The 12,023-nt window shown below is 37.4% G+C and overlaps 1 long non-coding RNA gene across 1 annotated transcript in view; it reads left to right on the forward strand.

Moving 5' to 3' along the window:
• Positions 1 to 834: 834 nt before the first annotated feature.
• LOC141275854 (uncharacterized) overlaps positions 835 to 12,023 on the forward strand; it is a 168,882-nt gene continuing 157,693 nt past the window's right edge. Inside the window, exons 1-2 of the long non-coding RNA XR_012324318.1 lie at positions 835 to 970; positions 1,109 to 1,255. This is a non-coding gene — a long non-coding RNA (uncharacterized lncRNA). The remainder of the gene's footprint in view (positions 971 to 1,108; positions 1,256 to 12,023) is intronic.

Genomic DNA, 12,023 nt, shown 5'->3' on the forward strand with positions numbered 1-12,023 from the left:
TATAAGACTTCATTCCAATACACTATCATAAAGGGATTTAGGAAAACAGGAGCTGTGAACAGAAACTTGCATTGTGAATAATGTTGTTTTGACATTGAATCTGAAATCTTCATTTGATTTTAGGGTTTTTGTTTGTTTATTTATTTCAGAACAAGCCATGAAGTATAAAGGTTATCTATCTGTCATCTATGAATCTATCTTCTATGTCTATCTCTCATCAGTCATTTTAACATTACCATTTTTATTAAGGCTTTTTGTTGGTAGCAGGGTTTTTGTTCTACAAATACCCACTTCCTACCAAGTCACAGTGCCTCCCAAGACAACAATCTATAAGACAGAAAAGGGTGCATTTTAAAACTGCTGTGTAGGAGGTATTAGAACAAATGCTGCTATACACGAAGAGAATTTTTGCACATAACTCCCTCGCAGTTCTTTAAAAGTGTACCCTTTCATATAAAAATATCTGCTTGGAAGCTAACAAGCGAGAAGAAAAAAACATTTTTGCCTTTCTAGGTGCTGTCTTGTCAATGCAACTCAAATTGATGTTTCAGGTTACTTACCCCAGGAAAATCTGCAGGAGTCCCAAGATTATGTGTCTGTGTTAAGGGGTTTAGAATATGCCACTCCAAAATAAGTCACTTTGGCATATTGAAAATTTTGAGCTGAAGACACTTGAGAAACAACAGATGCAGGAAGGACTCCCTGACCTTCTCCTTTGTACTTAAAAGTAGGTCATAAAATTTCCCATGAGAAAGTTGTTCTTCCTGCACGAGGAAGACAAGAATATTCCTATTACTGGAGATTGGAGGTCAGTGCTGAAACGGATGTGTACAAACAAGCCTTTATCTTCCATAAGTTTTCCCCAAATATTTCTTAGTCACTTTCTCAGAATTTATTTCCCCTAGAAGTATAATCCCCTTTTCTTTCGTACTGTCACTTTTCCACAATTTTATCATTCTTTGTTAAAAAGGTATATAAACTCTTGGCCCTAACTGCTTCTTTGAGTCTTCATTTTTCCTGTAAAAGCTCTTGTATGCATGTAAAAATGTTAAATACAATGTGTGTGTTTTTCTCCTGTTAATGTGTCATTTGTAATTTCAATCCATAGGACCCAGGACCTAAGGAGATGGAGAACATTTTTCTTTCATCCCCTACCATAATGGTGATGAGGATGGGATATCATTAGCTGGGATTCCCTACACACTTCAGAGACTGTAGCTAAGATTTGGGATACACCTGAAATAGCCAGCAAAAGGTAAGTGACTTTTATGCTTTTTGCTTTGTGTATTCTTTGTTTTGATTGATCTTTTCCCTCCCAGAGATCAGAATTGTTTTCCTTTCTCTCTGTCTTGTGTCATTTTCATAAGGAGGATAAGCACAGCATAGAACACAGCCATGGGTCTTATAAGCCTGTTGTTTGAGGTGGTCTCATAGATCAGTGAGTTTATGGTTCTCGCTGGACTGGAGTCTGTTTGGACAAGCTTTGCTGTGGTTCACCAATAAAAATACTGGGTGAGATTCTCCTTTCACCTTGTTTTGTGTTCTGAGAGCATGCCTTATAACCTGCCTTTTGTCAACCAGGAGGTATAGATTGTTGGACCTGCATCAGGTAGCTAGCCATCAGACCAGGAACCCAAGACACAGAGTGTGCTTGCAGCATTTTCTGTGTCTGACTGTGCCAGCTCTAGGAGACTTTGTCATAATAAGGGGTCTCAGCCTTTAAGGGGCTTTTGTTATCTCTACCTTTATTGCCTTCTTAGTGCTGGAAAAGTGGCATATCAGTATCAGCTGCCCAGTATCAGATTATTAAGTCTGTGATTGGAGGTGTCTTACTTTTGTGAGAGACTGGTGATACAAGTTCTCACAAACACTATTCTTAACCATTTGTGACAACAAGGGTCTTTGCTTTCTTTTTAAAAAAATGAGGTATAGTTTATTTACAATATTAGTTTCAGGTGTGTACAACATAGTGTTTCAAAAATTTTACAGATTTTTTTTCTATTTAGAGCTATTATAAAATATTGGCTATATTCCCTGTGCTGTATAATATATCCTTGTAGTTTATGTATTTTATACATAGTAGTTTGTACCTCTTAATCCCTTAATCCTATATTGCCCCTCCCCATTTCCCTCTCCTCACTGGTAACCACTAGTTTGTTCTCTGTATCTCTGAGTCTGTTTCCGTTTTGTTATATATATTCTCTTGTTTTATTTTTTAGATTCCACATATAAGTGATAACATAAAGTACGTGTATTTCTGTCTGACTTATTTCACTAAGCACGTTGCCCTTCAGGTCCAACCATATTGTTGCAAATGGCAAATTTTCATTCTTTTTTATGGCTGAGTAGTATTCCATTGTATATATACCACATCTTCTTTATCTATTGATGGACACTTAGGTTGCTTCCATATTTTGGTGATAATAAGTAATGCTGCTGTGAACATTGGAGTGCATGTATCTTTTAAATTAGTGTTTTCATTTTCTTCAAATATATACTCAGGAATGGAATTGCTGGATCATATGGTAGTTCTATTTTTAGTTTTTTGAGAAATCTCCATACTCTTTTCCACAGTGGCTGCACCAATTTACATTCTGACCAAGAGTGTACTGAGGTTGCCTTTTCTCCATATCCTCACCAACATTTGCTCTTTGTGGTATTTTTTGATGATAGGCATTCTTACAGGTATGAGGTGATATCTCATCGTGGTTTTGATTTATATTTCTCTGATAATTAGCGATGTTGAGCATTTTTTCATATGTCTGTTGACCATCTGTATGTCCTCTGTGGAAAAATGTTTATTCAGGTCTTCTGCCCATTTTTCAATAAGGTTGTTTGTTTTTTTGATATTGAGTTGTATGAACTGTTTATATATGTTGGATATTAATCCTTTATTGGTCATGTCATTTGTAAATGTCTTCTCTCATTCAGTAGGTTGTCTTTTCATTTTGTCAGTGGTTTCCTTTGTTGAGCAGAAAAAGCTTTTAAGTTTACTTAGGGCCCATTTGTTTATTTCTGCTTTTTTTCCCTTTGCTTTAGGAGACAGATCCAAAAAAAATATTGCTACAATTTATGTCAAAGAGTATTCCACCTATGTTTTCTTCTAGGAGTTTTATGGTTCCAGTTTTACACTTAGGTCTTTAATCCATTTTGAATTTATTTTGTATATGGTGTGAGAAAAGGTTCTAATTTCATTCTTTTACATGTAGCTGTCCAGTTTTCCCAGCACCACTTACTGAAGAGATTGTCTTTTCTTGTTTATTTATTCTTCCATTGTTGTAGATTAATTGATCGTAAGTGTATGGGTTTATTTCTGAGATCTCTATTCTGTTCCGTTGATCTATGTGTCTGTTTCTTTTCCACACCATACTGTTTGGACTACTGTAGCTTTGTAGTATCTTAAGCTACCTTTATGAGTGGCTTTTTGAATCATGTGGGCTGTACCCACACCAGTGGTGTCTCTTGCATCCATGATAAAAAAAATTATTCGAAGTCTAAAAAATTACCTCTAGGTCTTTCTATGGAAAGGCTTATTGGATTTAATCACAGTTAAAAGGGGTATAACTTTAAAGAGTCTGCTTGTCAATGGCCAGATGATGGATCCTTTGATTTGAAAAAAAAAAAAACTTTTATATTTGAAAGAAATGTTAAAGAGCTCTTATCCTAAACAAATGTCCTATTGGTATCTGTGGAATGATTAAATTGAAAGGACACAAAAGAGCATTATGGCTAGCCTATGGACACTTTTAACAAGACTAAAGAATGGAAATGAAAACAAAAGTTAAATTCCACACCCACAGTGAATTCCCTTTCCCTGTGCTCCTATACCCTTGTTTATAACTAACTCCCTGTCTGTGACCCTCCAGAAGATCTTCTGGATCTCGTGACCCCTGGCTCAAATCCTCCTCCCCAAATCCAAGCCTACCTCCTCAACAAATTCCTTTAATCCCTGAAACTCCTTTGATTTGCCCAGAAAATTTCTTAAATACCCAACTGACCACTTTCTTCTCTTACCCTGCAAGAATTATAGAAAATAATCCAGCCTGATGGCCAGGACTGGGCATACAGGTTACTTACGGTAAATACTGATGGCCAAGAAATAACCTTGGCAGAGGTTCAGGACCATGCAGTAGGGCTCGTTTTGCTGTCCCGTAGAATTTTACCTACCTTCTGGGTATCTTTCTAACCTTCCTATGCAATGTCCTTTGTGGATATATCCTGGACCCCCACCACAAAAATACATGTCCCTTGGACAGCACCAGATCCTTTAAGCTACAAAGCCCTTTACTCCCACTTTTGAAAGATTCCACCAGATTTAGAGAGGAGTTAGAAGACTTGGTGGCCATTCACAGACCCACTCATAGGGACCTCAACAGGCTACTAAGAGGTGTTCTTTCCACCCATGCTTATACTGTAGTTATAAGACAAGCCAGACGGCCCCCCAGGAAATGTCCCCTTACCTAACAGAGAAAACACATGGTCAGAACTTCTCCCAGGCCTCTTCCAGTGATCAGGGAATGGATCATCTGGATGCTGATATTTAAGGCCTGATAGAAGCAATTGTAGATACCTTTCCCCCAAGGTGAATTGGTCGAAGGTTGAGTTGTGCACTCAGAAAGAAGGGGAGCCCAAGGTCTTGAATGCTTTTATACACACTTTCCAAAAGCACACTGCATTAAACCCTGAAACCCCAGAACATAGAAATCTTTTTAATTTCCTCCTTAGTGAGAAATCTCCCTAATATAGAAAGACAAATCCAAAATGGTGTGGTTGGCTGTGCAGGACAATCTCTCAATGTTATTATTGAAGTTGTTGTTTATCAATGTTATTATTGAAGTTGCTATTTAATTCTTTGAAAATAGCTTGCAGGAAAGCAGGAGAAAAAAGGTATTGAAATCAACAATCCTTGCCTTGCAAATTGAGTCTTTAAAAAACAGAAGTAAGAATCTAAGTGTAACTTAATACCCACCCATTTTTCTTGCCAACCACAGAGCCTTCCCTATCCATCTCAAGATATTTGCAGATATTGTAAAAGGGCAGGGCATTGGAAAGGCAATTGTCCTGCATATAAAACAGAGGTAAGCTTAAATATACAGTATCCCTAGATCTCAGCAGCCTCAGAGAGTCTGTTTTTCCCCTTCTGTGGGACAGTTTCGCATAGATTGATGGGGTCAGTCAATCCTCAGCTGTACCTCAGAACCCAGCATTAAACTTAAAATAGAGTATTAGGAACGGTACTTCTTAACTGATACCAGTGGAACTTTCTCTACCATTGACTTAGAGGATTTATATTTGTTCGTCACCTCTAATTCTGTTCAAGCTGTTGGAGTCTCTGGGCAGCAACCTATTTTATTGTCATATCTCAGGCCACTGCAAAATCCTTAGGCCCTCTAACCACCCATCATATCTTTCTAGTTTCTGGTTCTTCATCAGCAAACCTTTTAGGTAGAGGCTTGTTATGTAAATTTAATGCCACCATACAATGTAATGAGAAAAGTATTTTTATTTCCCTGCTCTCAGACCAAATCGCAAGCTTCCTACTTTCCCCAATGGAGACCTATCTCACTTTAAAATCCTCTGAAGAGAGTGCAGCCTTAAGAGATGTACTAGTTAGTCTCTGGTCCTCACATGCAAATGAGGTTGGATTGCTCTTCAGTGCAGTGCCCATGCACATTTTCTGGAAAAGGAATAAACCTGTCCCAGCAGAAGCCCAACACCCTCTTTTTCAAAAAGCAAAAAAAAAAAAAAAAAGGAATTATACTTATAATAGAGCCAAGTGTTCTTATATTTACTTCCTCACTCTGCGATACCTCAATCTTGTCAGTAAGAAGGAACATTTGATTCAGATGGGAATCAAATTGTTGATTTGTACAAAATGGAAGAGCCAATAAATGTTTTTGTAATTCCTCATCACACTATAGTCTCTAGTCCAACTACTATTCTTACCTCAATTCCTGCTGACATAGCTTGATTTACAGTCACTGACTCCTGCACAGCTTTCTAATGCCATTGCACACGTTCTCTTTGTATTTGCATTTCAAGGAAGACAATTAACATGGACTTGTATACCTTTGAGATATTGTGAGTCTCCCTCAATATTTTCCCAGGTTCTTAAAGCTTAGATTCTAGTTTTTACCCAAGGCTCCCCTCTCGTTCAGTATGTTGGTGGCCTCTTACTTTGTAATCAAACTAAGGAAGGTGTTTTTATAGATTCCCTCATTCTCTTAATGGCACTAACTGAACAAGGCTATAAAGCCTCCCAATATAGACTTCAATGGGTACAGACAACTGTTAACTACTTAGAACATGAGGTATCTCAGGGCAGTCAAAACTCATACCAAAATGCCTTGGGTTAATATTGTCCATCCCTTTTCTGAAAACAAAAACACAACTATGTAAATTTGGGGGGGCAGCTGCTATTGTTGCCAACAAATTCCTAATTCTGCTGCCCTTGCTCTTGGCTTACCCAGTTTTGATAAACATTTTCACCTATGTTTGTCAATTTGTCACCAAGACAATAATGGAATTGCTGCAGTATTTTAGTACAACCATTTATTCTTAGATAAGTCCTATGGCATATTTCTCATGTCAGTTAGATGTTGTGGCATCAGACATGCTCCCATGCCTGTGTGTCCATAACTGCCACCCTAATTGACAAAACCATTGCTCTTACATTAGGCTACCATTCACCTCTATGTTCCTCATACTGTTTCTGTTCCCTTACGAGTTGATAAGACATAGCTCCTCTCTCTACATGGAGGCAGACCACCTATGAACAAGCCCTATTCACCAATCCCTCCCTCATCTTACACTGCTGTAGCACCTTAAATTTAGCTCTTCTAACCTCTCCCAGATGATGGACCGCCCCACTCCATTCCACATGATTGCCTTGCAACTCTAGAAATAATTTCAAAGACACACACGAACATCTCTTAGATATCCCCTTAGACAACCCAGAATGACTTCAATTTTGTGATGGCTCTTTTAAACAAAATTTCCAGGAAAACATAACTCCTTACAACATAGTTTTCCTACATGAAACTCCTGAGGCATACTATTTACACACTGTAAAATCAGCCCAAGCTGCTGAACTCACAGCTTACATGTTGGCAAAAAAGAAAACTGCCACTATTTACACTAACTCCAGATATGCCTTTGGAGTCTTCCATGCTGTTGGTACAATCTGTAAATCCTGTAGATTCTTAACCTCTGCTGATACTGCTGTTGCCAATGGGCATATAATTGTTACTCTATTACAGGCTATTCATCTCCCTACTACAGTGACTATTGTTCACACTCCAGCCCATTGTAAGGAGACTGATACTGTATCTCTAGGGAATGAGAGGGCTGCCAAGACTGCTAAATACAAAACTGAGTTCACCTACCCTTACTCTATCCACTTTATCAACCTGCCTTTATCCCTGACTGATATCCTTTGACATGCCACCCCACAATATGCCACTTTGCCATATTGACAATTTTGAGTTGAAGACACTTGACAAACAACAGCTGTAGGAAGGGCTCCCTGGCCTCCCCCTTCTACCTAAAAGCAGGGCATACAATTTCTTATGAGAAAGGTGCTTTCCCTACACTGGGGAGAGAGGAACATTTTTATCACCAGAGACGGGGAGTTGAGGCTGAGATGAATCTGTACAAACAGACATACTAAACTAACCCTTTTCTTCCTTAGTTTCCTCCATATATTTCTGAGTCACTTTTCCACAATTTATCACCTCTAGAGATGTAACACACTTTTCCTTTGTCTTGTCACTTCTCCTCAAACTTATCTTTCTTTGTTAAGAAGCATATCAGCTCTCAGTCCTAACTGCTTCTTTGGATTTTTACTTTTTCCTATGAATGCTCTTATGTGTATATAAAAATATTAAATAAAATTTGTATGCTTTGCTCTTGTTAATCTGTCTTTTGTCAGTTCGATAGATAGATCCCAGCCACAGAACCTAAGAGGGTGGAGGAAAGTTTTTTTACATCCCCCACGTATGCTTGTTTATATCATATTTTATTAGATATAAAATGAAAATTAGATAAAAGAATAAGTGCAAATATATACTGTCTTCTGTTTTTATTGAGATATAATTGACATACAACAGTATATAAGTTTAAGGTGTAAAGCATAATGATTTGACTTGCACGCATCATGAAATGACTGTCACAATAAGTTTAGTGAACATTCATCATCTCATATAGATACAGAATTAAAGAAATAGAAAAAATGTTTTGTGTGTGATGAGAACTCAGGATTTACTCCCTTAACAGTTTTTGTGTATAACATACGACAGTGTTAATTATATTTATCATTATACACTAAATGCCTAGTACTCATTTATCTTATAATGGTAGTTTTCCACTATCTTTGTTCATTTCCCCTCCCCACCGCTCCCCGCCTCTGGGAACCACAAATGAGATCCCTTTTTCTATGAGTTTGTTGCTTTTTGAAGTATAAATGACCTACAACACTTGTTAGTTCCTATTACACAACATAGTGATTTTTTTCTACACATTTCAAAATGATTACCACAATAAATCAGTTTACTATATACAGACTATGTACAAAGATATTCCTTAGGTATTGACTATATTCCCCACACTGTACATTTTATACCCGTGACGGGATTTATTTTGCAACTGGAAATTTGTACTTCTTAAACTCCCTCACCTATTTCCTTCCTCCCCACAAACCCCTCTCCTCTGGTAACCACCTGTTTGTTCTCTGTATCTAAAACTCTTTCTTTTTTGTTTTTTTTTTAACATCTATATTGGTGTATACTTTCTTTACAATGGTGTGTTAGTTTCTGCTTTATAACAAAGTGAATCAGTTATACGTATACATATATCCCCATATCTCTTCCCTCTTGTGTCTCCCTTCCTCCCGCCCTCCTTATCCCACCCCTCTAGGTGGTCACAAAGCACCGAGCTGATCTCCCTGTGCTATGTGGCTGCTTCCCACTAGCTATCTGTTTTACATTTGGTAGTGTATATATGTCCATGCCACTCTCTCACTTTGTCCCAGCTAACCCTTCCCCCTCGCCATATCCTCAAATCCATTCTCTAGTAGGTCTGCATCTTTATTCCCATCTTGCCCCTAGGTTCTTCATGACGATTTTATTTTTCTTTTTTAGATTCCACATATATGTGTTAACATACAGTATTTGTTTTTCTCTTTCTGACTGACTTCACTCTGTATGACAGACCCTAGGTGCATCCACCTCAAGACAAATGACTCAATTTCGTTTCTTTTTATGGCTGAGTAATATTCCATTGTATACATGTGCCATATCTTCTTTATCCATTCATCTGTTGATGGACACTTAGGTTGCTTCTATGTCCTGGCTATTGTAAATAGAGCTGCAATGAACATTTTGGTACATGACTCTTTTTGAATTATGGTTTTCTCAGGGTATATGCCCAGAAGTGGGATTGCTGGGTCGTATGGTAGTTCTATTTTTAGTTTTTTAGTAACCTCCATACTGTTCTCCATAGTAGCTGTATCAGTTTACATCCCCACTGACAGTGCAAGAGTGTTCCCTTTTCTCCACACCCTCTCCAGCATTTATTGTTTGTAGATTTTTTGATGATGGCCATTCTGAGCGGTGTGAGATGATATCTCATTGTAGTTTTGATTTGCATTTCTTTAATGATTAGTGATGTTGAGCATTCTTTCATGTGTTTGTTGGCAATCTGTATATCCTCTTTGGAGAAATATCTATTTAGGTCTTCAGCCCATTTTTGGATTGGATTGTTTGGTTTTTGATATTGAGCTCCATGAGCTGCTTATAAATTTTGAAGATTAATCCTTTGTCAGTTGCTTCATTTGCAAATATCTTTTGGTCTTGTTTATGGTTTCCTTTGCTGCGCAAAAGCTTTTAAGTTTCATAAGGTCCCATTTGTTTATTTTTGTTTTTATTTCCATTTCTCTGGGAGGTAGGCCAAAAAGATCTTGCTGTGATTTATGTCATAGAGTGTTCTGCCTATGTTTTCCTCTAAGAGTTTTATAGAGTCTGGCCTTACGTTTAGGTCTTGAATCCATTTTGAGCTTATTTTTGTGTATGGTGTCAGGGAGTGTTCTAATTTCATTCATTTACATGTAGCTGTCCGGTTTTCCCAGCACCACTTATTGAAGAGGCTGTCTTTTCTCCACTGTAAATGCTTGCCTCCTTTATCAAACATAAGGTGACCATATGTGTGTGGGTTTATCTCTGGGCTTTCTATCCTGTTCCATTGACCTACATTTCTGTTTTTGTGCCAGTACCGTAGTGTCTTGATTACTGTAGCTTTGTAGTGTAGTCTTAAGTCAGGGAGCCTGATTCCTCCAGCTCCGTTATTCCTTCTCAAGATTGCTTTGGCTATTTGGGGTCGTTTGTGTTTCCATACAATTTGTGAAATTTTTGTTCTAGTTCTATGAAAAATGCCAGTGGTAGTTTGATAGGGATTGCATTGAATCTGTAGATTGCTTTGGGTAGTGTAGTCATTTTCACAGTGTTGATTCTTCAATCCAAGAACATGGTATATCTCTCGATCTCTTTGTATCATCTTTAATTTCCTTCATCAGTGTCTTATAATTTTCTGCATATAGGTGTTTTGTCTCCTTAGGTAAGTTTATTCCTAGATATTTTATTCTTTTTGTTGCAATGGTAAATGGGAGTGTTTTCTTAATTTCTCTTTCAGATTTTTCATCATTAGTGTATAGGAATGCAAGAGATTTCTGTGCATTAATTTTGTATCCTGCTATTTTACCAAATTCATTGATTAGCTCTAGTAGTTTTCTGGTAGCATCTTTAGGATACTTATGTATAGTATCATGTCACCTGCAAAAGTGACAGCTTTACTTCTTCCTTTCGGATTTGGATTCCTTTTATTTCTTTTTCTTCTCTGATTGCTGTGGCTAAAACTTCCATAACTATGTTGAATAAGAGTGGTGAGAGTGGGCAACCTTGTCTTTTTCCTGATCTTAGTGGAAATGCTTTCAGTTTTTCACCATTGAGAACGAAGTTGACTGTGGGATGTCATGTATGGCCTTTATTATGTTGAGGTAAGTTCCCTCTAAGCCTACTTTCTGGAGGGTTTTTATCATAAATGGGTGTTGAATTTTGTCCAAAGCTTTCTCTGCATCTATTGAGATGATCATATGGTTTTTCTCCTTCAATTTGTTAATATGGTGTATCACATTGATTGATTTGCATATATTGAAGAATCCTTACATTCCTAGGATAAACCCCACTTGATCATGGTGTATGATCCTTTTAATGTGCTGTTGGATTCTGTTTGCTAGTACTTTGTTGAGGATTTTTGCATCTATGTTCATCAGTGATATTGGCCTGTAGTTTTCTTTCTTTGTGACATCTTTGTCTGGTTTTGGTATCAGGGTGATGGCCTCATAGAATGAGTTTGGGAGTGTTCCTCCCTCTGCTATATTTTGAAAGAGTTTGAGAAGGATAGGTGTTAGCTCTTCCCTAAATGTTTGACAGAATTTGCCTGTGAAGCCATATGGTCCTGGGCTTTTGTTTGTTGGAAGATTTTTAATCACTGTTTTAATTTCAGTGCTTGTGATTGGTCTGCTCATATTTTCTATTTCTTCCTGGTTCAGTCTCGGAAGGTTGTGCATTTCTAAGAATTTGTCCATTTCTTCCAGGTTGTCCATTTTATTGGCATAGAGTTGCTTGTAGTAATCTCTCATGATCCTTTGTATTTCTGCAGTGTCAGTTGTTACTTCTCCTTTTTCATTTCTAATTCTATTGATTCGAGTCTTCTCCCTTTTTTTCTTGATGAGCCTGGCTAATGATTTTTCAATTTTGTTTATCTTCTCAAAGAAAGAGCTTTTAGTTTTATTCATCTTTGCTATTGTTTTCTTCATTTCTTTTTCGTTTATTTCTGATCTGATCTTTGTGATTTCTTTCCTTCTGCTAACTTTGGGGGTTTTTTGTTCTTCTTTTTCTAATTGCTTTAGGTGTAAGGTTAGGTTGTTTGTTTGAGACGGTTCTTGTTTCTTAAGGTAGGATTGTATTGCT

The sequence above is a fragment of the Tursiops truncatus genome, chromosome 11 (assembly GCF_011762595.2).
Source record: "Tursiops truncatus isolate mTurTru1 chromosome 11, mTurTru1.mat.Y, whole genome shotgun sequence".
Lineage (NCBI taxonomy): Eukaryota > Metazoa > Chordata > Mammalia > Artiodactyla > Delphinidae > Tursiops > Tursiops truncatus.